Source organism: Podarcis vaucheri (assembly GCF_965113315.1).
Source record: "Podarcis vaucheri genome assembly, chromosome: 11".
In the NCBI taxonomy this organism is placed as follows: domain Eukaryota; kingdom Metazoa; phylum Chordata; class Lepidosauria; order Squamata; family Lacertidae; genus Podarcis; species Podarcis vaucheri.
In genome coordinates this window covers 36,561,630-36,585,629 of record NC_138749.1, presented here as the reverse complement: position 1 = coordinate 36,585,629, position 24,000 = coordinate 36,561,630, and the positions used below count along the sequence as shown (strand labels likewise).

Here is a 24,000-nt window from a genome sequence, read left to right as displayed (position 1 = left end):
TGGGTGGTGAGCCACAAAAGTGCTCTGAGATTCTTGGATTAAAATATATTAAATAACACTTCAGCACCAGCAATAAAATCCATCAAGGGCGGAGAACCTGTAGTCCTGTAGATGATCCTCCAGAATTTGTTGGACTACATTATCCCAACCACACTTGACCATTGGGCTATGCTGGATGAGGCAAATGGGAACTGGAATTTCCCATCCCTGAGGTAACATATTTTCATTGCATTTCAAGATAAGGAACATCTGATGCAAAGAAAGAACAAGCCAGAAAGCCATCTTCACACTAGGAGGACCATTCAATACATAATCTATTGTTCTATTGTCCCTGCTTTTGAGTGGGCAAGTGGTAGTGTCACAGCTCTGGACTTTTCTAGAGCATGCAAGACATTTTTACTAGTTTGGTTTCAGGCCTGGTCAAGGCTCTGTGCTTTCCTTTCTTCTAAGTACCAAATGATTATGTGTATTTCACATACAGAACATATACAATTTAAGTGTGGACCTTATGCATCCTTCAGGGGAGGAATGTACATGGAATGGAACAGACCACAGTGAGACAAAAATGGGTCAGAATTTGCAACCTTCCAAACTGCTGTTTTATTGTGGGTGTGTCCTTCGGCATGTTCTTGACACAATTCTAATGCATTAGTGGCCAATTTATTCAGCTTTGCTAGTTGTTCTGTGATGCTTCCTCAGGGGTGATAGTGTAAAAAAGTGGGGCAGAAATAAACCAGAACATTTGTTACAAGATCTCAGCAGGAAAGTTACAGGATATGCACTACAGTCATACCTCATGTTACGTCCACTTCATGTTACATTCTTTCAGGATACATCCCGTGGCGACCCAGAAGTACCAGAAAGGGTTACTTCTGGGTTTCGCTGCTCGCGCATGTGCAGACGTGTAAAATGATGTCATGTGCAGAAGCAGAAGTGGCGAATCGCAACCTGCTCATGTGCAGACGCGCCGCTGCGGGTTGTGCTCTTTTCATGTTGCAAACGGGCCTCTGGAATAGATCCCGTTCGCAACCAAAACTTTTCCAGGAACAAACTATATTGAAAGAGGGATTGCACATGGTCACCCCATAGCAGCGTGAGCACAAATCATCCTGATAGCTCAGTTGGTTAGAGCATGGTGCTGATGACACCAAGGTTGCAGGGTCAATCCCTGTAGGGGACAGCTGCATATTCCTGCATTGCAGGGGGTTGGACTAGATGATCCTTACGGTCTCTTCCAACTTGACAATTCTATTAGGAGTGCTTAGGGGCTGTTTAGCCCACCACTACCACTAGGTAAGGCTCCACCTCCCACTAAGCAATGTCACCAAGGTGTTAAGCCAAGGTGCTTAGGTGTTATAGAACAAATAGAAACCCATCAGTATCAATCACTTCTGAACTTCCGAGGAAGAAAGGAAGGTCATGCTTATGTCAACAAGAATTTGCCTGACTGCTGCCAGTCACCTTGTTTTGCAATGGTTTCATGTGTTGTTTTGAGGAACTTCTGTGTCATCTTATTAAGGAATTGTTGGGCTCTTCTTATGACAACTGATTTTTGCTCGTGTAATTGATGTAATGTCGATAATTTTGAACTTTGTTTTTCGTTTTATTTTATTTGTTTTATTGCCACTTTGTTCTGAAAACCTTGGTTTTCACCTTGAAGGAATGGAGGGCAGAATATGTTGTAAATCAACAAAACAAATAAAATGTGCTGAAGCCTCTGTTTGAGAAAGATTGCCCCGGGACTCCATCACAAAGGTTGCAAAGCCTTCTCTCCCCATTCTCCCTCTGTGGTCTTTGTTAGTGAAATAGGCAAAAGGGCATCTATCCTTGAAGCTACCTAGATCTGCTCATTTCCCTAGAAGATTGAACAATTGTGCATTCATAGATATAATACTGAGTGGGGTTTCCTTGAGGAAATGCCTTCTTGTCTTACATATCTTCTTTGTTATTTGTACTAAAGATCAGAGGGTTTTTTATAGCTTCAGTGATTCCCCCCCCCCATCTTTCAGCTTCATCCCAGTCTCAAAATCTGTTTGGATTCTGACCATGCTATCCCAATTGTAAACTGAAGTAAACAATGCATTACAATAGGCTTGTGACAGGGATTCCTCCTCTGCTAAAGGGGAAGCAAGAGAAATTAATGCTGCCACCTCTCCACAGTTCTCTGATTGGTAAAGCTAAGCGGATTCAGGGAAGGAAGAGGGTGTGTGTGTGTGTGTGTGTGTGTGTGTGTAAAATTCAGTTGAGGAAGGTCTCATCTATTTACGTCTTACTCTCCTAAAAACCTCTCAAATTCTCTCCCACCCATACCTGCTTGGACTACTTGAACATTGTGAAGAGTCTTGGTGGACCACACAAAATAATAAACAACAACAACAACAACAACAACAACAACAACAACAACAATTTATTACTTATGCCCTGCCCATCTGGCCAGGCCTCCCCAGCCACTCTGGGTGGCTTCCAACAGGATATTAAAAACACAATAAAACATCAAACATTAAAAACTTCCCTAGTTGTTTATTTCCTTGACACCTGATGGGAAGGCGTTCCACAGGGCGGGTGCCACTACCGAGAAGACCCTCTGCCTGGTTCACTGTAACCTCACTTCTCACAGTGAGGGAACCAGCAGAAGGCCATCAGAGCTGGACCTCAGTGTCTGGGCTAAACATTGGGGGTGGAGACACTCCTTCAGGTATACTGGGCCAAAGCTGTTTAGGGCTTTAAAGGTCAGCACCAACACTTTGAATTGTGCTCAGAAATGTACTGTCTGTTGTTCCGTCTGTTGTAGGAATGGGGATGTACTGTGCAAGATGCTGTATAATTTTAATTATATCCACACACACATCCTACAGACCATGTGAATGAAGTTCATGGCACACCTGTGGCCCATGTACCACAGCTTGGGAACCCCTGCAGTGGGCTATGAACTAAGAGAAGGGTTATGAATCAGGAAGTCCCCAATTCAAATGCTGTTTCTGTCACAAACATTAGATGAACTTAGGCAAGGAACTCACTTTTTCTGAGTGCATCCTCCCGTCAGTAATATAAGGCTTAGTCACATGTTTCACTACAAACTATCTGTATACATGTAGAAAAGCTTGTGTGAAATAAAGTTTACTTGCTGATTTTTATAGCTCAGCTATTGTGTACATGGGTATACACACTGTACACTCACTGAACTTCACTGGGGAATAACTGCACAAGTGTACAGCTCAAATGTTTGGGTACACAGATTGTACATTCATTAAATGCAACATGTGAACACCCCTGTAATGACTACAATATAGGGTTGTTGTAAGAATTTCTGAGAAGACGAATCTCACTTTGTCAAGGCTTTGCTAATTTAGAACAAATTGTTCAGAGCCTGGTCACAGATAATTTTTGGGTGATGCATGGTATATGTGAGAAAGAAGCTGACCAGCTGATTGCAGAAGACAGCTTCAACGACTGCTATAGAACAGATATATGTTGTTCATGATAATTAAGGCATGAAAAAGTACTTGAGTACAATAACAACTGAATTAAATGTTCATCAGAAACTCAATCTTGACTTACACTCCAACCGTTAATTAAACTGAGCTTGTTTAAATTTAATCTAATTGATTTTTAATACAGCAAATTTAATTAGTAAATGCATTCCAATATCTTGTCTATGAGCACTGAACTTTGGAAGTTCTGAAAGATTGCTCCTGTAGTAATTATGAACCAACTATAAATGTGATGATGAATACAGCGGTTTTAAATCTCCCTGCCAGAATGAACTCTGCTCTAGCTACCTGTCTGCTGACTTGGAACTGCAGAAAGGAGGAGAAGGGCACTCTGGTCTGTACCAGAAACAGAGGACAAAGGGCCTTTGCACTTTCAGTCAACTGAGAAAGGTAACAAAGGAATATCAGCCCAGGATCTGATTCAGGGATGGAGACCCTGTGGCTCTCCAAATTATGCTAAGCTGCAGCTCCCTTTATTCCTGACCACTGGCCAGACTAGCTGCACCCAATGGGTATTTGAGTTCAGCAGCATCTGCAAAGGTACAGGTTAGCCACCTCAGCACCAATTGAATGGAAATGGCTGTGTTCTCAATTCATCCTTTTATCCAGTGTGGTGTAGTGGTTAAGAGCGGTAGACTCGTAATCTGGTGAACCAGGTTTGCATCTCCACTCCTCCTTATGCAGCTAATGGGTGACCTTGGGCTAGTCACACTTCTCTGAAGCCTCTCAGCCCCACTCACCTCACAGAGTGTTTGTTGTGGGGGAGGAAGAGAAAGGAGAACGTTAGCCGCTTTGAGACTCCTTTGGGTAGTGATAAAGCGGGATATCAAATCCAAACTCTTCTTCTTAACATCATCAAACTGATTCAGTTGCTGTACCATTTCCCTTCCCCTTTTCCCTTGTGCTTATTGGAGTTTTTGTTTGTAAACTACAAAGGGGTCTGGATCTCATTTCCTAATGGATGTAAGCCACTGTGGGAGACAATATTTTTCTGAAAAGCAGGATCAAAACATAATATTTAAAATTATCTGTGGAAGGGATCTGAGATTTCTGAAAACTATTTCCGAAGACTGGCCCCCAAACTAGTGAGAGCGATCCAAGTGAAAAGAAAACATCCATGAAAGAAGTGTGGTTATTGATCCACACAGTATCCCTTTGGGTGAATCCTCCCATCCATCATCCGTAAGTAGATACACTTGGATGCCATGCATCAAGGGGTGCTCTCAGGGGCTAGGGTTCAATTCCCAGGAAGGGTAAGCCTCTCACTAAAGTACTTACCAACACAGGGAGAGTTTTTGGTGCACCACAGGAGTACTAACCAACTGACAGCAGACACATGGATGCATTATAGTTCCAAACATGATCCAGAGGAAGGTCAGGAAGCAGTCCAAGGTCAATATCACAAGGTATTCCACAAGGTACAGCACAGTGAGCAGGAGGAACTAGAGCCAGGAGCCAGGAACAAGGCTGTAGGGATTAAGGAGCCAGAGACCTATGCTGTTTGTTGCCACTGGAAGACTCAAGAGGAAGGCTTTATATACTTTGGCTTCCTAACCACAGCTGTCAGCAGTGAAGTATCATTGAGTGCACTGATGGTTCTGGGTCCACTGATGCATATTGTGCTGCTGCTCTTCAGTCTGGACCCAAAACCTTTGCTGGCTCTCTTGAGAACAGGAGCAGAGGCACTGATCCACCTCCTTCTCTGACAGCTTCAGTGGTATTTCATCAGGTATCAACCCAGAAGTTCCCTCAAAGGGATCCTTAACATTGGATTCAGGGGGTCCTGCCTCAAGATCCTCAGACTGTGAGGGTGCTGCTAGGGGCGCATTGGAAGATGGCCAACAATAACATCTCTCCGGCTCACACGAGGTAATTAAGAGGCTGATATGGGAGTATGCAGCCTCCCTTGTTGCCCCAAGGAAATGGGGAAAACTGCCTTGCCTGCTGTAGCCATAAATCACCCCCAGATTCAAAAGAAGGGGGTGAGGGTACTAGGCACAAAGCCCTTGTGTGGGTCCGGCTCTCCCAGACGCTGTCTCTGATCGCGCACTAGTTGCAGCAGCTCGAAATAAACAATTAGAGAGAGAAGCAAATGCACATATTTCAAGTGAAGAATGGGAGTGAAGACTGCTAATTGAAGTGACCTTTGTGAAAGTAGAGCGACGGGTTGGATTTAACAGGAATATATCTGAAGAAGATACATCAAAGGTTCGGTATGTCGGGGCGGGACTGGATGGGGGGACTTTTTTTCTTTTCTTCAATGTGATTAACCAATAACCCCTCCCCAAGAAAGAATCGTCTATGTGATTAACCAATAACCCCTCCCCAAGAAAGAACCGTCACATAACTGACCTAAGCACGATGATTAAAAACTGTGTGGAAATGAATTACTAACCAAAAGTTTGGCTTATGGAGATCGAGAAAAGAACAAGGGCTCTTGGAATGACGCAGTAATAAAAAGGGAGTCGCCATCTTGGCAGGTTCTGTCGAAAGATTGATGATCGGGAGGAGGAAGCTATGGACTGGCAGAACCTCCTCAGAGGACTGAGAAAGGGAGTGACAGATCTGTGAAGATTAACGAACAAAACCCCACACAGGGTTACAATTTGTTTTAACCCGCTTGTGGAGACTATCAGAGGTCACAAAGAGAAAGGAAAAATATATGAAAATAACAAGAAGAGATGTGGAAAATAACAAGAAAGGATTGGATAGAATTGTGACACTATTTGGACAGATTTGTGGACATTAAAGAAGCAGCAACAAAAAGATGATTGGATCCCTTTTGGAACTTGAAATATGGGTACCTCCAACAAAAATTTTAAAATTCAGCTTTGTAATTTGATTTGATTGGTCTGTTAATAAAAATTATTTTTTTAAAAAGATCCTCAGACTGTGGACTGCTGGTTCATCCACCAAGGACTCCATGTCTAGTTCCAGGTCATGGCTAAGCATAACACCAGATCTCATTGAGGAGTCCACTTGTTTGAGCACACATAGTCTGTCATGCTTACATAACTGCCATGTACAAGACTGGAACTAAGAAAGACAAAACCTCTCTGTTCCATTCTCCTCAGATTATATACTGATTTTGTTCAGTTGGCTTAGTGAAGTGTTATCAAGACTTTTCTTTCTGGGCTCTGTGGGATTTAAGTGTCTTTGATAACAACTATCACAGGTAACCTGGCAGTTAGAGGGCATTTTATCTTTGGTGCTAAAAAACAACAGGATTCAAAACACCCACATCTTTGTATGTACCTCTGTTTAGCTAGAATATACACTTGGTCCTCTTTGGCATCCAAATTGTGCCTGTAGCATCCCTTGTTGCTCATAATTCCAAAGGCATCCTTTTAAAAATGTTAGTTCTAAACATTCTGCTGGAAATGATAAGTGGTTCGAAGTGAACCGCATTCAGGAAATCAATTAGCTAAGCTGAAGCATTTCAACAATATGAAGAATCATCTGAATTTAATGAACTGTAGTTAAATGTGCATTATTGAGTAACCAAAAATCTTTCTTCTTCAATAACATTCTTCTCTTCAGATATGCCTCTTGCTTTGTTCCCCCCCTCCCCTCTTCTCCCAGTGCAGATAACAAAGGTAATTAATAGAAAGAAAATAATTATAACATAGCCGGTTTGGTGTGGGTTAATGAGCACTTAAGAGAATTATCAATTCATTATCTGTTTGTACATCAATAAATCACTGTGTTCCAATCAGTTTACAGCCTAATGGTGAGATAGCAAGACCATTTTCTCACCACAGAGTTGATTGTGGCTGTGTGAGTTGATCCACACTCATACTACACCACAATATATTTCTTGGCAAAGGCAGAAAAGGGACTACAAGACCAGATTCCAATGGTGGCGGGGGGGGGGAATATTATAGGACATTTGATCAAAATGTGATCTTCTTTTAATGCTTGTAATACTACCTTTCTTCCATCACTTGGCAGTTTCTCCCAAGCAAGTTATTATGAATGTACACACGAGAGTTTAATCCACGCTCTTTTCCAAACTGTGAGAATTCCATACAATGTGACTAGAGAGCTTTAACTTCAAGCCTGCCAATCACCATTTTAAGGAAACTGTGGACATCCCCATAGGAACAAACTCCCAGGGGCCAAGGTCCCTTTGATCTCCTCCCAATAAAAATATTTGAGAGGGCCAGGAGCATCAAAAGTTGATAGGCATTGTCATTCAAATGGTGTGTGCATGCTACATCTTCTGATCAATTATGTGGGGGCAGGGCTTACCTGCCCCCTCCTCAATATTTTATTCAAGTTGGCACCCCTGGACATCCCTGTTTCCTCAGCTACATAAACCCACACAAGACGTATTGTGTGATCAGGAGTAAATGCAAACCGTCGTCAACATGAAGTCAGTTCTGTAATAAAAGCTACAAATTGCTCGATTAAGACTGACAAGTAGGCAGAAGCCTGTAAAAATAGAAGTGGAAAAGGAACTCACAAAATAAGACTGATATACGTACAAAGGTGTAATCAGGCAGTGGTTTTGATGACCAAGATAATACATTTGCCATGTCTAGGCTACACAAAATAAAGCACCAGTACAGAAGAAAGCAAGACTGGTTGAGACAGGGCAAATTCAAGAAATGAAGTGCATGGCAGTAAACAAACAATGTAACCAACTCAGACATATGCCCTGCTGTGTTTGCTGCTGATTACTCAAGTTTAGCATTCATAGGACTGTGGCTGAAGTCTATTTGTTGCTGGAGAACCAAGGAGCCCTGTATATACTTATACAGGAACAACAGAGGATTATAAGAAGGCTGGCACGAGCACACCCATCACTGTGGGTTCACATTGCTATGTATCCAGTTTGCCCCACTGCTAGATTCACACGATGCATTCACATGATGTTAGCCACAACCCTTATCAATCTGGTAGTTCCTTGACAAATACTGCTGTTTGATGTGCTTCGCCCCTCAAACCAGCTTCGATCCAATTAGAAAGCCTAAGCCACAATCACTTGCTCTGCATAGGTAAGTATTTAGCTTGCCCCTAGCTTTTTTATATGCAGTCAGTTGTGGAGGGGATGACCTGAAATTATTCTTTTTGCTAGAAAGAGACAAAACGGAATTCTAGTGATCTGACCATTATAAGCTACGGTATAAGACCTCACTTATACTCTTCTCTCTAGTTTTTCTCAATAAACATTATTTGTTAGTCTGCAAATAAAGTGACTAGGGGATTTATTTATATATAAAAAGGTAACAGAGCGATATGTATTGCCCTGAGAAGTAATTTCAATTAATCCCTACTGTCACCCCGTCCTAAAACTGGGGGTTCCCAACCTAATTCTTTGATACATTTTGCAGACATAAAATTGATCATTAGTGTGTGCTACATTTCATTCAGTTACCCGTGTCTGCAATATATATGACAACCTGACCTAATGTTCTATGAACCTCCCTGTTGCCCGGACAATTAATATTTATAGCAGCAGAATACTCATAGGGTTAGCAGGATGAACAATTCTGAATTCTTCATGTTTTTATTTACAAGGTGCAGCAAATGTTGAAAGAGAAACAACCCCGGGACTTGTATAAAGAACAGTTGCTCTCTATGTCTTCTGAAATATCCCGCCTGATGTCATATGAAGAAGAAAGGTGATGGATGGGTGACAAGCAGCAGGTCAGTGCTGAGTGAACTGCTCCATTTCATTCTAGTAACGACATACACAATAGGCCAAGTGAACTGAATAAGACCTAAATGGTCTTACATGGCCAAAATGGTGCTTTTAGAAAGCAGCATTTTGGCCCTTGACTTCCAAACAAATGTACAAATATTCAATGCTGCTGTCCATGGTCCCCAAAGAAATCTATCCATTATAGTTTGATGATGCCTTTTTGTGAACTAATCACTTTTCTTACCAGGATACTCATCATTATCCTTTCCATCTTCAGGCATTATGATCAAGTCTTAAGTTACTATGTGTAGAGGGGGATGGGGAGTGACGATAGGTATGCTAACTCCATTCCATCACTGTCCCAGTCATACACCTATTTGTGGAAAGTGACTGTCAGCAGTGGGGGACAGCATCTTGTGCTCTCCACATGTGTTTAAACTCAGGGCGTTTTGGCTCCCTGCTTCAGAAAGTTACCCTCAACAATCTGGAGAGGGGGTGGAATGATGATGCTCATCCCCACTGGACCTCTTCACATGATAGCTTAACATTTGATCATAACACTTGAATGGTATGGCTATGCTAGAAATATGGGACCTAACTCTGAACCCCATCGCCCATGGCTAATCCCATTCATCATCATCAACCTTTTATTCGACCGTCAGTCAGAAAAAAGTACATTTGTCAATACACAGTTAAAAGCTCCAGGAAGATTTTAGAAGTTAGCCAACACTAAAATGGGCTAAACAGATAGCCCCATAATCCCATTCATAATAGGTGCCTAGGATGACTAAATCCCTATTTGCATAATCACTCCGCGGAAGTAAATGAAATTTGCAATTAATACACAGTTGCTTCTTCATTAAACACAGTAATAACAAATGTGTTGAAATATACTATACTTTGAACAGTGGGCAGAAAAATTATTCTAAAGCTCCATTTGGCTGTGAATGGGTAGACTACTAGTCAAAGAACAAAGTGAGCATTTAGAGAGAATTAGCCACAAATGCTGCTGATTACCAGAAAGTAGGACGAGGGGGGAGGAATCAAAGCCACACCTGCTCCACTCAGAGAAAATGAATGCTTATTTTGCTGAAGCATTGACTTTTGGTTTGTTATGCAGTCTTGTTTGTAGCCACACAATTGTGAAACTCCTGGCTGCGTGAGTAGAAAACAACATTGGGCTTAAAATGGCTCAATACACTGAATGCTGTTCACAAACAAGCCCTGGTGAAGTTCTGTGGTTTCAACCCTGCTAGCAGCTGAGTTGAAGGCCACAGTCGCACCATACATTTAAAGCACTCATATTCTACTTTGGTTTCCCCCAAAGAATCCTGGGAACTGTAGTTTGTTAAGGGTCCTGAGAGTTTTCAGGAGATCCCTATTCCCCACACAGAGCTACAGTTACACTGCAGTTTAATAATCAACTCTGCACTTCAGTGTGCTGTTGTGAAATGTGGTATGGACAGAGTTTGGAAGTGTAACATTAAAATCTCTTCTTAAGATGCTTCCAGCTACTGAGTTTGAACTGCTGATTTAAAGGGGCACTGGGAGCTTGCACCAAAGATCCATCTTGTCTGGCACTCTGGTCAGCTGAATGTCTTTCAGATGCTACAAGCTGGGCATGAATGCAACATCTCTCTCCTGTTGTTTGCCCTTAAAAGGTAAAGGGACCCCTGACCATTAGGTCCAGTCATGACAGACTCTGGGGTTGCGGCGCTCATCTCGCTTTATTGGCCAAGGGAGCCGGCGTTTGTCCGCAGACAGCTTCCGGGTCATGTGGCCAGCATGACTAAGCCACTTCTGGTGAACCAGAGCAGCACACGGAAACACCGTTTACCTTCCCGCCAGAGCGGTACCTATTTATCTACTTGCACTTTGACGTGCTTTCGAACTGCTAGGTTGGCAGGAGCAGGAACCGGACAACAGAAGCTCACCCCGTCGCGGGGATTCGAACCGCCGACCTTCTGATCGGCTAGTCCTAGGCCCTGTGGTTTAACCCACAGCACCACCTGCGTCCCTTTTTGCCCTTAGCACCTTCCTATATCCTGACTTATCGCAAAGCTCCTTCCAAGAGATTGGACTGCAAGAAACACCAGTCCCAAACTCCTCTCTCTCTCTCTCTCTCTCTCTCTCTCTCTCTCTCTCTCTGTGTGTGTGTGTGTGTGTGTGTGTAGATGTGCACAGACCTGCATCATTCATCTTCATTCCCTGAACCAACCACCATATTAATACCTGCATGCTTTTATGCCCATTGGCACTCAGGACAGCCTTTGAGAACAGTTTCCAAAACTGTTCATTTGCCATACAAGGAGGGACCAGCAGTATGTTTTGACCCATAGGAGCCAACGTCTAGGAGGCAAGGTCCCTTTGCTCCCCCCAATAAAGTATTTGAGGGGGCTGGAGACCCCCAAAGTTGATGGGCATTGCCTTTCAAATGGTGCCCATGCACCACAACATGTGATTGATTTTGTGGGGCAGGGCTTACCTCCCCCACCCAATATTTTATTCAAGTTGGCACCCCTGCTTCTATCCTAGCACATGCCACAATTACAGTGGTCAGGATTGGTTTGCCCATATTGACAGTGAATTAGGAATTTATTTTAAAAGATCCTAGCTTACATAAAGCTCAAAATATGTTTTGACGCAGTCATTATTTGACTAGACACTGTGGTGCCCTTCAGATGTTGTTGGATATTGTTGGGTGGCAACACCCATCATCCCTGACCATTGGCCATGCTGGCTGGGGCTGATGGGAGATGTAGTCCAACCACCTCTGTAGGTACCATGTTGGCTAACTTTGAACAAGAAGCTTTCTTTCTAGCATAATTTCATTTTGTATAAACTGAATATATAGTGGTCATTCCACCATCAATTTAATAGAGGATATTTGGGGAAGAAACGGTGGACATTAGATTTTAACTATTGCCAAAAGAACAACAACAAAAGGCGTTGTTCACCCCAATGTCACAAAATAAATGAATGGGATAATCTATTTGTGCATCAGTACAATTAATCTACTCTTCATAAACGTGCAAGCTTCACACAGGGCTTGTTTAGTCACCAGACCATTAAGTGTTAACAGCTGTAAGTCTAGGTCTAAGTCAGTATTAGAGTCACACTTCTTGCTTCCCCTCCCCCACAAAAAAAATCAATATCTGCAAATAATAAATGAGATCCCGAAGGGTTGAGTTAAGCCCCAACCAGCACCAAGCAACTCTGCAATTGGTCATTGACTCAATAATGCAGGTGAGTGCCACACTGCAGAGCATCTTTAGCATGCTATAATAGAAAATTAATAGTGTTCAAATCAGGAGTGGGGTTACCCTGAGGATTACATAATAGCTCGGGTGAGAACAAGCACCTCGCTCCAAGAAGTGAAAAATGTCATAGTGCTTCAAAGGAAAAGAGCTCTGGCATTAGATATAATTTGAGACATGTGCAATGTTTTCTGTTTTTAACAACTCAAATAACAAAGGTAACACCTTGCATTGTCCATGGCGCTGCTGAAAATACTGTCCAGTAACCCGCATTGCAGTGGTGTCCAAGGGACATTGTACTGACTGTATATCCGGATATTCTCAGCAATAATAATTACAGAAGGGAATGCTTGTGTGCAATTGTGAGGAGCTCAGAGAACGTGTTAAGTATTACAAAAGAAAGCAGTGTGACAAGCCCCTGCACATGTTCCAGTGCTTAATATACAAAAGGCTACAACCTCACTGATTAGACAGAAAATAGTAACTTTTCACTACATCTACACCAGCACATCTGTGATTACTGTCAGGGAACTAGTATGATAATATCCTCACACCTGCTCTAGCAGATTGTCTGAAAGGGGAGGTGAAAAGTAACTTGAGGATGAATTACTTATTTATATTTACATTTATTTCTCTTCCAGCAGCAGTCAATGGCACTCATGACTAATAAGCACCTTTAGAGAGAACAACTGTATTCCCACAAACCAAAAGAAATGTCAGAAAACTACAGATTAGCACAGCCCAAATATCTACCAATTTGAAGGAAACAACAGATTGCATAGTATGTGATATGCTATCCATTATTCATTTATCCATTTTCTGTGTGTACCAAAGAACACTTTGGACAGAGAAGGGCCCATAGAATGTGCGTGTGTGTGTGTGTGTGTGTGTGTAGATAGCACAGTGTGTATAATATCACAGCTTGAACAGACTTGAAGAGAGGTAAGCACTTAGATTTACAAAGTATGGTATTTCCATTACATTATACATTTAGAAGGCAAGTGAATGCATTTCTCCTCCCTAAAATCAACCCATTCTTTTTTTAAAAAAAACCCCCAAACAATCAAACAAAACAAACTTCTGAGAAGCAATGGGAAACCCATCTTTTACTTACAATAAGAAAAAAGAACCATCTTTGTTAGTAACTTCAAAGCACTGCCTGTAACATGTGTGACACAGGATGTTGAAAGCCAGCATTCAAACAGGGCTTGACAAAAATGAAAATATGGTCACTACCGTCTCAAGTTCAGACTTACCTTCCAAGCTGCCAGAGTCCCATATGTTCACCAAGGCAAGAAAAGGCTTACAGCGTTCCCCACAGAGCTTCTTGTCTTAAGTAATGTCCAGGGATGTCCTTACCATGCTTGGCACCAGCTGCAAAAATAAAAGACCGGTGTGAAGAATTAAATCCTCTGTTGTTCTACTGCTTTCCCTCTGGTTTGTCTCTCACAGCGACTTGTGCCATACACAAAATGGCACCTCTCTTTCAATGCAGAGAAGTCTGGGTTTATATACCAAGCATGTGTATGCGAGAATACCACAAAACACTAGTTCCTTATCATGCGCTTGTTAGCTTGTCCAATCTATGGCAATCACTTTGGTCCCAGGGGTTGAAAGACACAAGACGCAGGGAAAAAAGAGGGAAGCAAAAGCTGAAGAAAGATCAATACTGCACTGTGAAACAAGAAGTGTAGGCTATTTACTTTTCATTGATCTGATGATGCAGGAGAAACACCTCAGACTGGCATTAAATTGAGGGAATACATCTTCTCTGTGTGGGGGATTTTCACCTCAAGGTCAAGAGAGCCAAACAGAAATTAGAACAAACAGAAACTAATCGCAGGCTTACAATAAAACTATTAATCCACATTACAAATCCACACGGAAACGTAATTAAATATCAGGCTGAATAAGGTTCACAATAAAACAAATGCTGCCAGCTTTTATCGACTTCAGCTTGCACCTGGACCGACCATGGGGGGGGGATGTGAAATACTGAAATGAAGGCTACAGCAAATTAGTATGGGGCATTGGCACTCAGGCCCAGAGACTGGATTCAAATATTTCAGCCACAGGATAAATGCCTGGAAAGTAATTAGAACCATACATTTGCCTCTTGTGAAGAGTGAAAATGCAACTTTTCACACATACTTCAACATACTTCACCTCAACAAATGAGTCTTTTCCAAGAGGGTATCTATCATACCCCTTTAAGTCATCACTCACTAGTTTCTGAGTAGGCAAAAAAACAGTGAATTTTCTGCTCCAAAATGGAAAGCATACAAATTCTGCAACAATTACCAATATGATACAAGCTTTCTCCTTGGCTGAATGCAAAATAAACTGGGAAGTTTATCTGAAAAATATTTAGAAATGCTTGGTGTTGTTTCCCCAAGCATGTCCAAAGATCTTACACAACCTTTCCAGTACTTCTTCTTCCAAAACTGTTGGAATATATATTACAGGTTGGGTATTGAAAAACATCTGTTAATCCTTTTGTTCTGTTTAATTATTTTGTAGACACCTTTAGCCTGGAACTGCATCTTACTCACAAATAGTTGTTCCTCAACATTACATAAGGTATCACACCACTGGCAGTATATCATTTCGGAGGGAAGGAGAAGGTGAATGCAAGACCAGGCCCAAATGAGGGCAGAAAACCTGCCTCTCTTATACAACCACTAAAGATATCGGACAATAATTTTGCCCGCCTTTCTACCTCACAATTCTACCAGGAATTGCAGAAAGACATATACACTTAAGAATCAAAAGTGGGTTTCAAGTTGCAGGTTAGGTCTGAAACAGTTGAAGATTAATACATATCATTTCAACCCTAAGAGTTACTCTTATTTTAGCATCAGCAAAATATAAGGCCCCATAGCCAAATAAACGTCTTTAACAACCACTAACTTGACGAGAGCTCATCATGGGTATCAACTTGGAAAAAACCATGTCCAGGGGCTGGCAGTGAGAGTGCGATGAAGCAAATAGTTACACAAATTCCTGATGTCAGCAAGCCTGCTGTTGATAAACTTGTGAACTGTTCTCTTTTTTATGACATGAAGATATATTTTCATTTCTTGGCATTGTGGATTAGACGGGTTTTGAGCAGTGACTTGAAGATGCAGGAAAGCAATTAAAGACATGGAAGGCTAAGGGTAAGCATAAAGAGTCACATTTCCCTCGGAAGTGACTTTAGTCAGTCAGCTACAAGTATAGGATCTGGCTGTTAAAAGTTAACAACAACAACAAGAAGAAGTAGTAGTAATAGTAGCAGCAGCAGCAGCAGCAGTAGTTCACATTGTGGCTTAGAAAATTGGCTTGGCAGGCCCATTATATCTAGGTAGCACAAACTGGGGGAATGTCTGAACCCACAAAAATGAGTTCCATGTGGCTATGTAGTAAAGCAGTTGTGCAAGATGTGCAGCAAAGCACTCAATCAGCTCATTACATAATTGCATTCCACCACTCAAAATCATTTGAGCTAGTGAATTCCTTGATTAAAACGTGTTGGCGATTATTCTTGTCAGAAAGATGACATTGTTTTGGTTTCTCGAGCTGCTCTGAAATCATTACTTGCATGTCTGCTTTTGTTGTGGATTTCTTCTGTCCATATCACTTCCCACAATGGATTCATTTTAGTACCTGATCGAAACCTTTGTAGTAGTTCTTGTTTCAATACTGCTTTCACTTAGCACCATGTTTATGGTTGCCCCAAAGCAACGGTTTAATGTGGGTTCTGGAATCTTTGCTGGCATTAGGAATGAATTTCAATAGTTTTCACAGTCCATTATTTTGTGTTTTAGTACCAATGTCTGTTCTGTTAACCCCAGCTGGGTAGTTTTTTTATTTATTTAATGGATTCTGATGTAAATTTTTATATATACATTCACACACCTTAAATATCTAGATTTATTTGTTCATATTGAGATCTTTGAAGGAGGTCCTCCTGGTTTTGTAGCCACCTGGGGGAGGTTTCCATTGTGGTACCCAGTTTATGGAATCAACTCCCCTCCATAATAAGGCAAGCACCAACTCCAGTGAGTTTCCAATATTTGCTAAATAATTTCTCCCCACCCAGGCATTACTGGTTATTAATCCCAGGCTTATTGAAATAACTGATGGGTCCACTGTGGATGTTGATATGTTTTATTATATTTTATTGCATCCCACTGTGCTGATTTTAGTGGAATGTAAGGTTGTGAGCCACTCTGGAAATATAAAGGGCAGTTTAGAAAAGTGTTACCGGTAAAGAAATAATGTTCCATTGATTCCTAACCCAATTCCAACCCCAGTTCACAGTGCTGGGTTTAACTAGGGTCCTGGGAATTGTGGCACCTATAGTTTGAAATGTGCTTCCCTGAAAGGTGTGCTTGGCTTCTTCACCTGCTTTTCCTGATCTGAATTGTTCCAGCCTCCCTTATTTATCTACCATTGTCATCCTTGACATGTTGATTTTCTTAGGGTTGTATTCAATGTAGTGCTGAGGCCAACGTTCCATCAGCACAAGGACCTCTCCTTGTGCAACAAAATGTTCTCCCATTGTATCTTCCCTAAATCTGTTCTGGGGTTTCCTTCCAACTGCGTGGAGTATATCTGGGGATGGTAGGAGCAGGGAAGAAGGGCAAGTCCCTTTGGGCTAGCAATAGTACATGCACAAGTACAAATATTTTGCTGAATACCGCCCTCAGTGTTTGACTTCATTGATTATAACTTGTATTTTATTTTAATTTTTATGTTTCAATTAACTTTTGTGCACCACTTGGGTGGTCTTTGGATAGAAAAGTGGTAGAAAAATAATTACTGAGTAATTTCTTAGTAATGATAGGCATCATGGACAAAATTTGTTCAAGTCCGTGAAAGAGTACCTTAAGGTACCAGTAATTTAAAGCACCTTAAGAGTAGCCAAGTACCTTAAAGAGTACCCAAAAATGGAAACCCAAGCTTTGTGCTGTATACATCCCACTGTTGAATAAAGTGGAGTCCTAAAAAGGAGGAACTGCCTTCAGTAGTGGGGACACCAATTCATATATTAAAGGAGTCCACATACTGAAATTGTTAATGAATGATATCTCAGCAGCTCAAATTCATCCAACTCAAGTTTCTAAGTATCAGCATTATTTGCTGCTCACTATATCATGTGCTGATAATTTATTTGTTTGCAAGACTGAACAATCAGACAGTCATTTCTCAACTAGTTGTGTGCCCCTTTGAATTCATCACACGCTGAGGGCAAATTTGGGGTCATAAGGATCACCTCTTAGCATCACATGGAAATATTGCTCCATTATTCATTGTTAAAGAAGAACAAAAATAAAGTGGGGGTAGGTGCGAATTCTAGGAAAAATTAGGAAAGTAGCAATATAATGTTTTTTTCAAGAAATGGCATCATGGGCAGGTGCTGTGAATTTTTTACTCTATTTTCTTTTCTTTCTCTTCTTAGGCAAAATAATGAAGAAAGAACAAAGCATCTTCCCCCACAGTGGACTTTTGAAGTATGTAAAATCAAAGGAGATAGCTGAAATATCAGAGAGAACACAAGGGGGGGGGATAAAACAGTTTTGTTGAAGTATATACAGTTTGTCACAGGTTTATAACGTGAAGGAGGGTAAAGCAATTATTTTATATACATAAAAAGGCATCTAGTAGGAAAGTGTCAAAACATTTACACAGACTAGTAGCACACATTTTCCCCAGACTGGTAGCACACTGAAGAAAATAAAGTTCATTTTCAAAATGAAAGGTGAACAGGAAGAAAAGATGCCCGTACTTTCATGTTAGAGCGCCTCCTGCATTGCATACCTTCCAACACAGTTCAAATCTGGGACACCACCTTCCAGGTTTGAAATCCCATGCGAGTAACCTGGCCCACGTGAGATTGTGGATCCAGAAAAATCACTTTATTCTGGCACAATAAACAAAAATGCACATTGTGGACCTGAAAAATAGCACTTTAGGAGGTATGGTGCAAAAAACCATGAGCGTTTTGAGGCACCACATGAGATTGTGGACCCAGAAAAAAACACTTTTTGGGGGCGAGAACTTGGCCCCAAATCACGCAAGGGCAAGGTACTCCAAATGGCTGACATATGCTTGCGGGGGGGGGGGGGCAGGCTGTCCCAGTTTTCTGGAGCAGTTCACAGGTATGACATTGCAGTGTCACCGGTGAGAATCACTTTAAAACTGATCAGCTTAAATCACAAATCAGATCAAATCCCTCTTGTCATCTGGAGCAGGGGTGGGGAACTGATGCCCTCCCAGATGTGGTTGGACTCCAACTCCCATCAGTCCCAGACAGCAGGGCTGATGTTTAGGGGGATGGTGGGGATTGTAGTCAGTAGCAGGCGCTGCAGGTGGGATTGCGTCACTGACTTGGTACTGCCAGTTACTGAGAAGGGGAGGGGCAAGGCTGTGGAGAACTCAGGGAGTGGCAGCGATATGCCATGTTGGGAAGCCAGGTGACCAACACAATCGCGTTCACATTGCCAACCTCTGCAACATCTGAGAGTCACAGGCTCCCCATCAATGCCTGAGAGCCAGTTTAAACATTATGACTACAGCCACCACCTGGATGCTTCAAATGGTTCCATACAGATGTTATCACCACACCAAATGCTGTTCATGCAAAACGCTTCGTCATCACACAGCTGGGCCAATGTTTTCCATGCCGACACAAGCACTTAAAAGTAGACAAAAAGGCTTTAACTTCCTGGTGAGATGCTTCAACTTATCTATTGCCATGTAACAACAACTATCAATTCCCTAACCTTCCAATCTGTATTGTCTCTGATATAAATTTGATAAAGTCTGTCAAGAACCACAAAGTACCAGCCATGAAGCGGTATTATTCAGCATTCTTGTTTCTGTTGTTTGCTGAATATACTCTGTTGTTTGCTGAATATACTTTTCTTTACCTATTTGTATTTGTGGTTTTTGTGAGACCACCTCTGTTATTTGATGTACATTCTTTGGTTTGTTTTAATTTCCTTTATTGGATTTTGGTGTAAAAGTGGTACCTCGGGTTAAGTACTTAATTCATTCTGGAGGTCCGTACTTAACCTGAAACTGTTCTTAACCTGAAGCACCACTTTAGCTAATGGGGCCTCCTGCTGCTGCCGCGCCACCGGAGCACAATTTCTGTTGTCATCCTGAAGCAAAGTTCTTAAACTGAAACACTATTTCTGGGTTAGTGGAGTCTGTAACCTGAAGCGTATGTAACCTGAAGCATATGTAACCTGAGGTACCACTGTATATGATTATAGGGTTGTAACCTACCCTAGACCTTATGGTGAAGGACAGGTAAGAAATATCTTAAATAGGATAAAATAAATAAATTAGAAAAATACATTGGAATGTACAAATCAGGGCAACCATTGCTCAGGAACCTTTCTCCCTCCTTCTTCAATATACTTTAATATATATATATATAGAAAAAACGATGAACAAATTGAGCTTCTTCTTGGACAATGAACTGGAGACAGAGTTCAAAAAGAAACCTGGGTTCAAATGTTAATTCAAGGGGGTTGAGATTACTGTTGCGAACAATGCTCAGCTATGCCTGTTGTGGTTAGAAAGAGGGGTATAGAAAAGGCCAGAACTTGCAAAGAAAAGAAATAAAATCTTTGGTGTTATGTAGCCGGGTAAACGCCCCCGTCTGCTTCTCTGTGTGTCAGTTTCAATATACCCCCAAGGAGTTCCAGCCATCGTAGAAATATGGCTTTCACAAAAATGATAAATGGGGAGCCTTCTACCCCATACAGCTGTCATGCCGAAACAACTGGGAATCCTTATGGCTCTCATTTCTATAGTCATGCCCTGAAAGCCAAATCCAGTTATGCAGCCATCTCCGAATGGCAAATCTGATACCTGGTGGAAAATCAGCTTATTACTGAAAACAAAATAGCTTCAAAAGAACCCTTTTTCATACTCTTCTATATCATTTAAGTCTGGAGAAGGGGGGGGGGACCTGCCAGTGTTAAAGAAAAGAGATGAAATGAACTAATTACATGCCAAATATCAGCTTCTTGTGTTATTAAGCAATTCGATTGCTTATTAGTATTACTCATTATTGCTTAATAAGTTTTCATCTTTTGAGCTCTGCAATATGGTATGATCCTGATGAATTTCAGTAAGGTAGTATGAGATCCGTATGGAGAATTTTGGCTGAGCTAAGTTGGCAAGGAAACCCATAGTGAAAGAAGGCTCCCATTCATGTGGGGGGACTTGAAGGACCATGGTGCACCTTGGCCACCAAGAGAACTGCAACCACCTAAAAGAAGTGTGTGGTTTATATAGTTATGAGGAAGAGGGCATGACCGGTCTGTCTTTTACATTCTAGCCTAGATGCCGAGGGCTGTTGAAAATTGCTTCTGTAGCCCAAGGCTCTAACGTTCCTACTTGGCTTTCCATGTGGAGCACCTTGATCATGTGTGAAGTATTCAAGGCTGCATGCCAAGCTTGCATTGACCCCACATTATCAAACTAACCCCAAACATGTCCCCAAATCCACAGAAACACTTTTTGCCGGCAGCCTTCCATATCACATATGAAGCAACCCTCAGCCAGGATCCAGCCTGAAATTTTATATAAAAGATGTGAAATACTGTGCTGGGACTAGATTAGTGATGATGGTTAGCTTAAGGCTATGCACAGACAAGCTTTTGATTGCATTCCGTAGCACAGAATTGGGGATACGGAGAATGTGCTGGGGAAAAGCAGGTAACTTTTTTCCCTAGGACACCCCTGTGCACTCCATCGGAAGCCATCCGTGAAATCTTTGTTCTCCCTGCAGTCGTCCCTGTTAGACATATGGACTCGGAAGCACCCAGTGTGTGTAAACGGCAGGAATCAGAGATGCTCCATTAGAATTCCACAGTGAGCATGATAATTTTCTATGTATGTTCATTTGGTGTGGGTAAGCTTCTAAAGAAATGAGTTGTGTTTAAGCAAGTTTAGGGGATGAGAGAGGAAAAGAGAGAATTCGGGAAAAATAGATGTCTTGAGGCAGGCAACCAAGCAACAACCGTATTTTATTTTTTTAAAATCTTCTCCAGCTATTGGTTGGACAGTGGTCTTATGTTAAAATTAAATTAAAATATATTGGGGAAACTTCAATTGCCAAGCGTTAATTAAATAGAAGGCTATTATATAACTTGTAATTGTTTATTGGTTTTGTTGTGTTATCTGAAGGACTTTGCTCAGAATATGAAGACAGACTCAATCATGAACTTATTAATACTGTGAGGTAACTGAAGTCACCTAGTACTATAGCACTTCCACTTTTGGAAAGCTTCTTGGTCCCATTCTCTGTCTCCAGTTCACCTTATATATTTTGTACAGGGAGTTTACAGTATGCCTCTTGCACTAAATTACTCATTTTTTATAAAAGCAAGAGGAAGGAGGCAACAAATGGGTCATTTTTGCAATCCCTACTTAAATTTCTGAATTTTGGCAACGATGAACTTTGAAAAGGTTTGACTAACAATATTCTGCTGCTTTGGCAAAGAAAATGCCTTATAATGAAGGTATTTCTGTGCTAAAACAATAGATTATCCATCTTAAGTATTAAAGAAATTATTAAAACTTTAAAAAGTATTGGATGTAGGACACACTTAAACAAAATTGATATATTGGCCATGACCCTATTAAAGTGAAGCATTTCTGTGTCCCACTTTTTTTAGTGGGTGAGAAACACACCTTAAAAAAAATGGAACCATTAAAATCATTGTGATTTTAAATATCTCAACCTAGGTGGAATAATCTTAGTAGGTGAAGTCATAGGAGCTGGTAGCACTTTATATGTCCCAATAATATATCACTTAAATACTTGTGTTTCAGGATCTGCTCTGCAGCAAAGTTATTATATTGGCTGATCAAACCAGGGGCCCTGATCCAGCTCTAGTCCAAGCTAGTTTCATGAAAATGTGAATGTTCTGCTCAAAGCAATGCAGTGTGGTTATACCGTGACTTGGCTTAGATTAATATTCTGCGCATTCAGTTTAGTCAGATAGTTCCCAATCTAGGAAGTAATATATGTGCATAATGTTGTTATTATGAACAGATTCCCATAGCTAGAATAGGATGAGGATGTGTTATAAACACATCATCATATTTTCCCGGCTTTTATGAACATTGCAAGTGAAGCGATCATAAAGGAAATAATTTTGCAAAGAGCAGAAGGTTGCATGCTGCCTTCTCAACAATTCTCAGACTGCTAACATTTCTTTCTGGAAAACATACAAAACTGTTGAAACCCATGCTAAGCAAGTTAATTGCACATTCTGCATTTTCCTCTTAGAAAATATGTTATACATTTGACAGCTCCAGTATATACTATATTATATTCCTTCCTATGTGTTAGTAGGATGGAACATGGCACAATAAGAAGAGAGAATCTTCTTATTAGTTTTAAATAAATAAGTAATGTCATACTGATAGCTCTATATGTACTGTTGCTATTTCAATTGATCCTTTATACACCCGTACTTTTTCCAAAGTAATTTTCACCTTGAACCTAGTGAATGCCTACCAACTTTGGTTGAAGTTGGTCATTATGACTCTCATTTTACAAATGGGGTGTGTGTGTCTCCAACTGAAAGATTTTGTTTGCCCAAGGTCATGTGATGAACACGGAGATGAGCAGAGGATGATCGTCTACTGAAATGTTGGCATCTGCCTGAGCTTCAGATCAGCACAATTCTCCTCAACTCTGTACAGTGGTACCTCAGGTTACATACGCTTCAGGTTACATATGCTTCAGGTTACAGACTCCGCTAACCCAGAAATAGTACCTCGGGTTAAGAACTTTGCTTCAGGATGAGAACAGAAATCGTGCTCCAGTGGTGTGGCGGCAGCTGGAGGCCCCATTAGCTAAAGTGGTGCTTCAGGTTAAGAACAGTTTCAAGTTAAGAATGGACTCCGGAACGAATTAAGTACTTAACCTGAGGTACCACTGTATGGGACAAACTGATCTCCTCTGTAGTGATTTGCAGCTACTTCAACCCAATCTGGGCAAGGCACAAATTGACCCAATTTGCTTCAGGATTTGGCTGAATCCAGTGCACAGCCCTAGATTTAACTGGACTATTGCCAGTCTAACCTAATAATCATATTACAGGCATTTCTTTTGCACATACAGTCTATCATGGAGTTTTCAGGGAATTGCACCATAGTATCCATTGCAGTTCTCCAGTTAAGTAATGTGTACAAAATGCATACACTATAATGAAGTTGCATATATTAGGGGAAATTGCTTTGCAGAAATGCGTACATTAGGCAAAACTGCATACAAAGATTTGTATATCAGGATAAATTCATATGGGGACTGAAGAAGAAGAAGAAAGCAAAATGATGTGGAGGACTTAAGAGTAGAAGAATGAGGAACCAGAAATGAAATATGGTTGGGGCTATCAGCTTTGAGAAACTTGGTATTATGATTAGGCAGGGAAAGAGTATGACCAGGTGCACAGCACTGTCATGCTGACAGCTGCAGCCATTTGTTTGGCAGATCCTGTGTATAAGATCTCTAAATTTCTGGGTATGTAAAGAACAGACCCAAGCAATTCCATATATCCCAGCACAACAGCCTAAAAGCAGAGGGAGGGGA

The 24,000-nt window shown here is 41.2% G+C and overlaps 2 long non-coding RNA genes across 6 annotated transcripts in view; one reads left to right on the top strand and one right to left on the bottom strand.

The window, feature by feature from the left end:
- The window catches only part of LOC309514356, a 509,382-nt gene that overhangs the window by 206,208 nt on the left and 279,174 nt on the right, over window positions 1-24,000 (bottom strand). For all 5 annotated transcript variants that reach the window (XR_014211943.1, XR_014211944.1, XR_014211945.1 and 2 more), the window contains one exon: window positions 13,652-13,769. This is a non-coding gene — a long non-coding RNA (uncharacterized lncRNA). The remainder of the gene's footprint in view (window positions 1-13,651; window positions 13,770-24,000) is intronic.
- LOC309514357 lies at window positions 8,967-17,969 on the top strand. The gene is made up of 3 exons (XR_014211949.1): window positions 8,967-9,143; window positions 13,040-13,176; window positions 17,839-17,969. It is a non-coding gene; the product is annotated as an uncharacterized lncRNA (long non-coding RNA).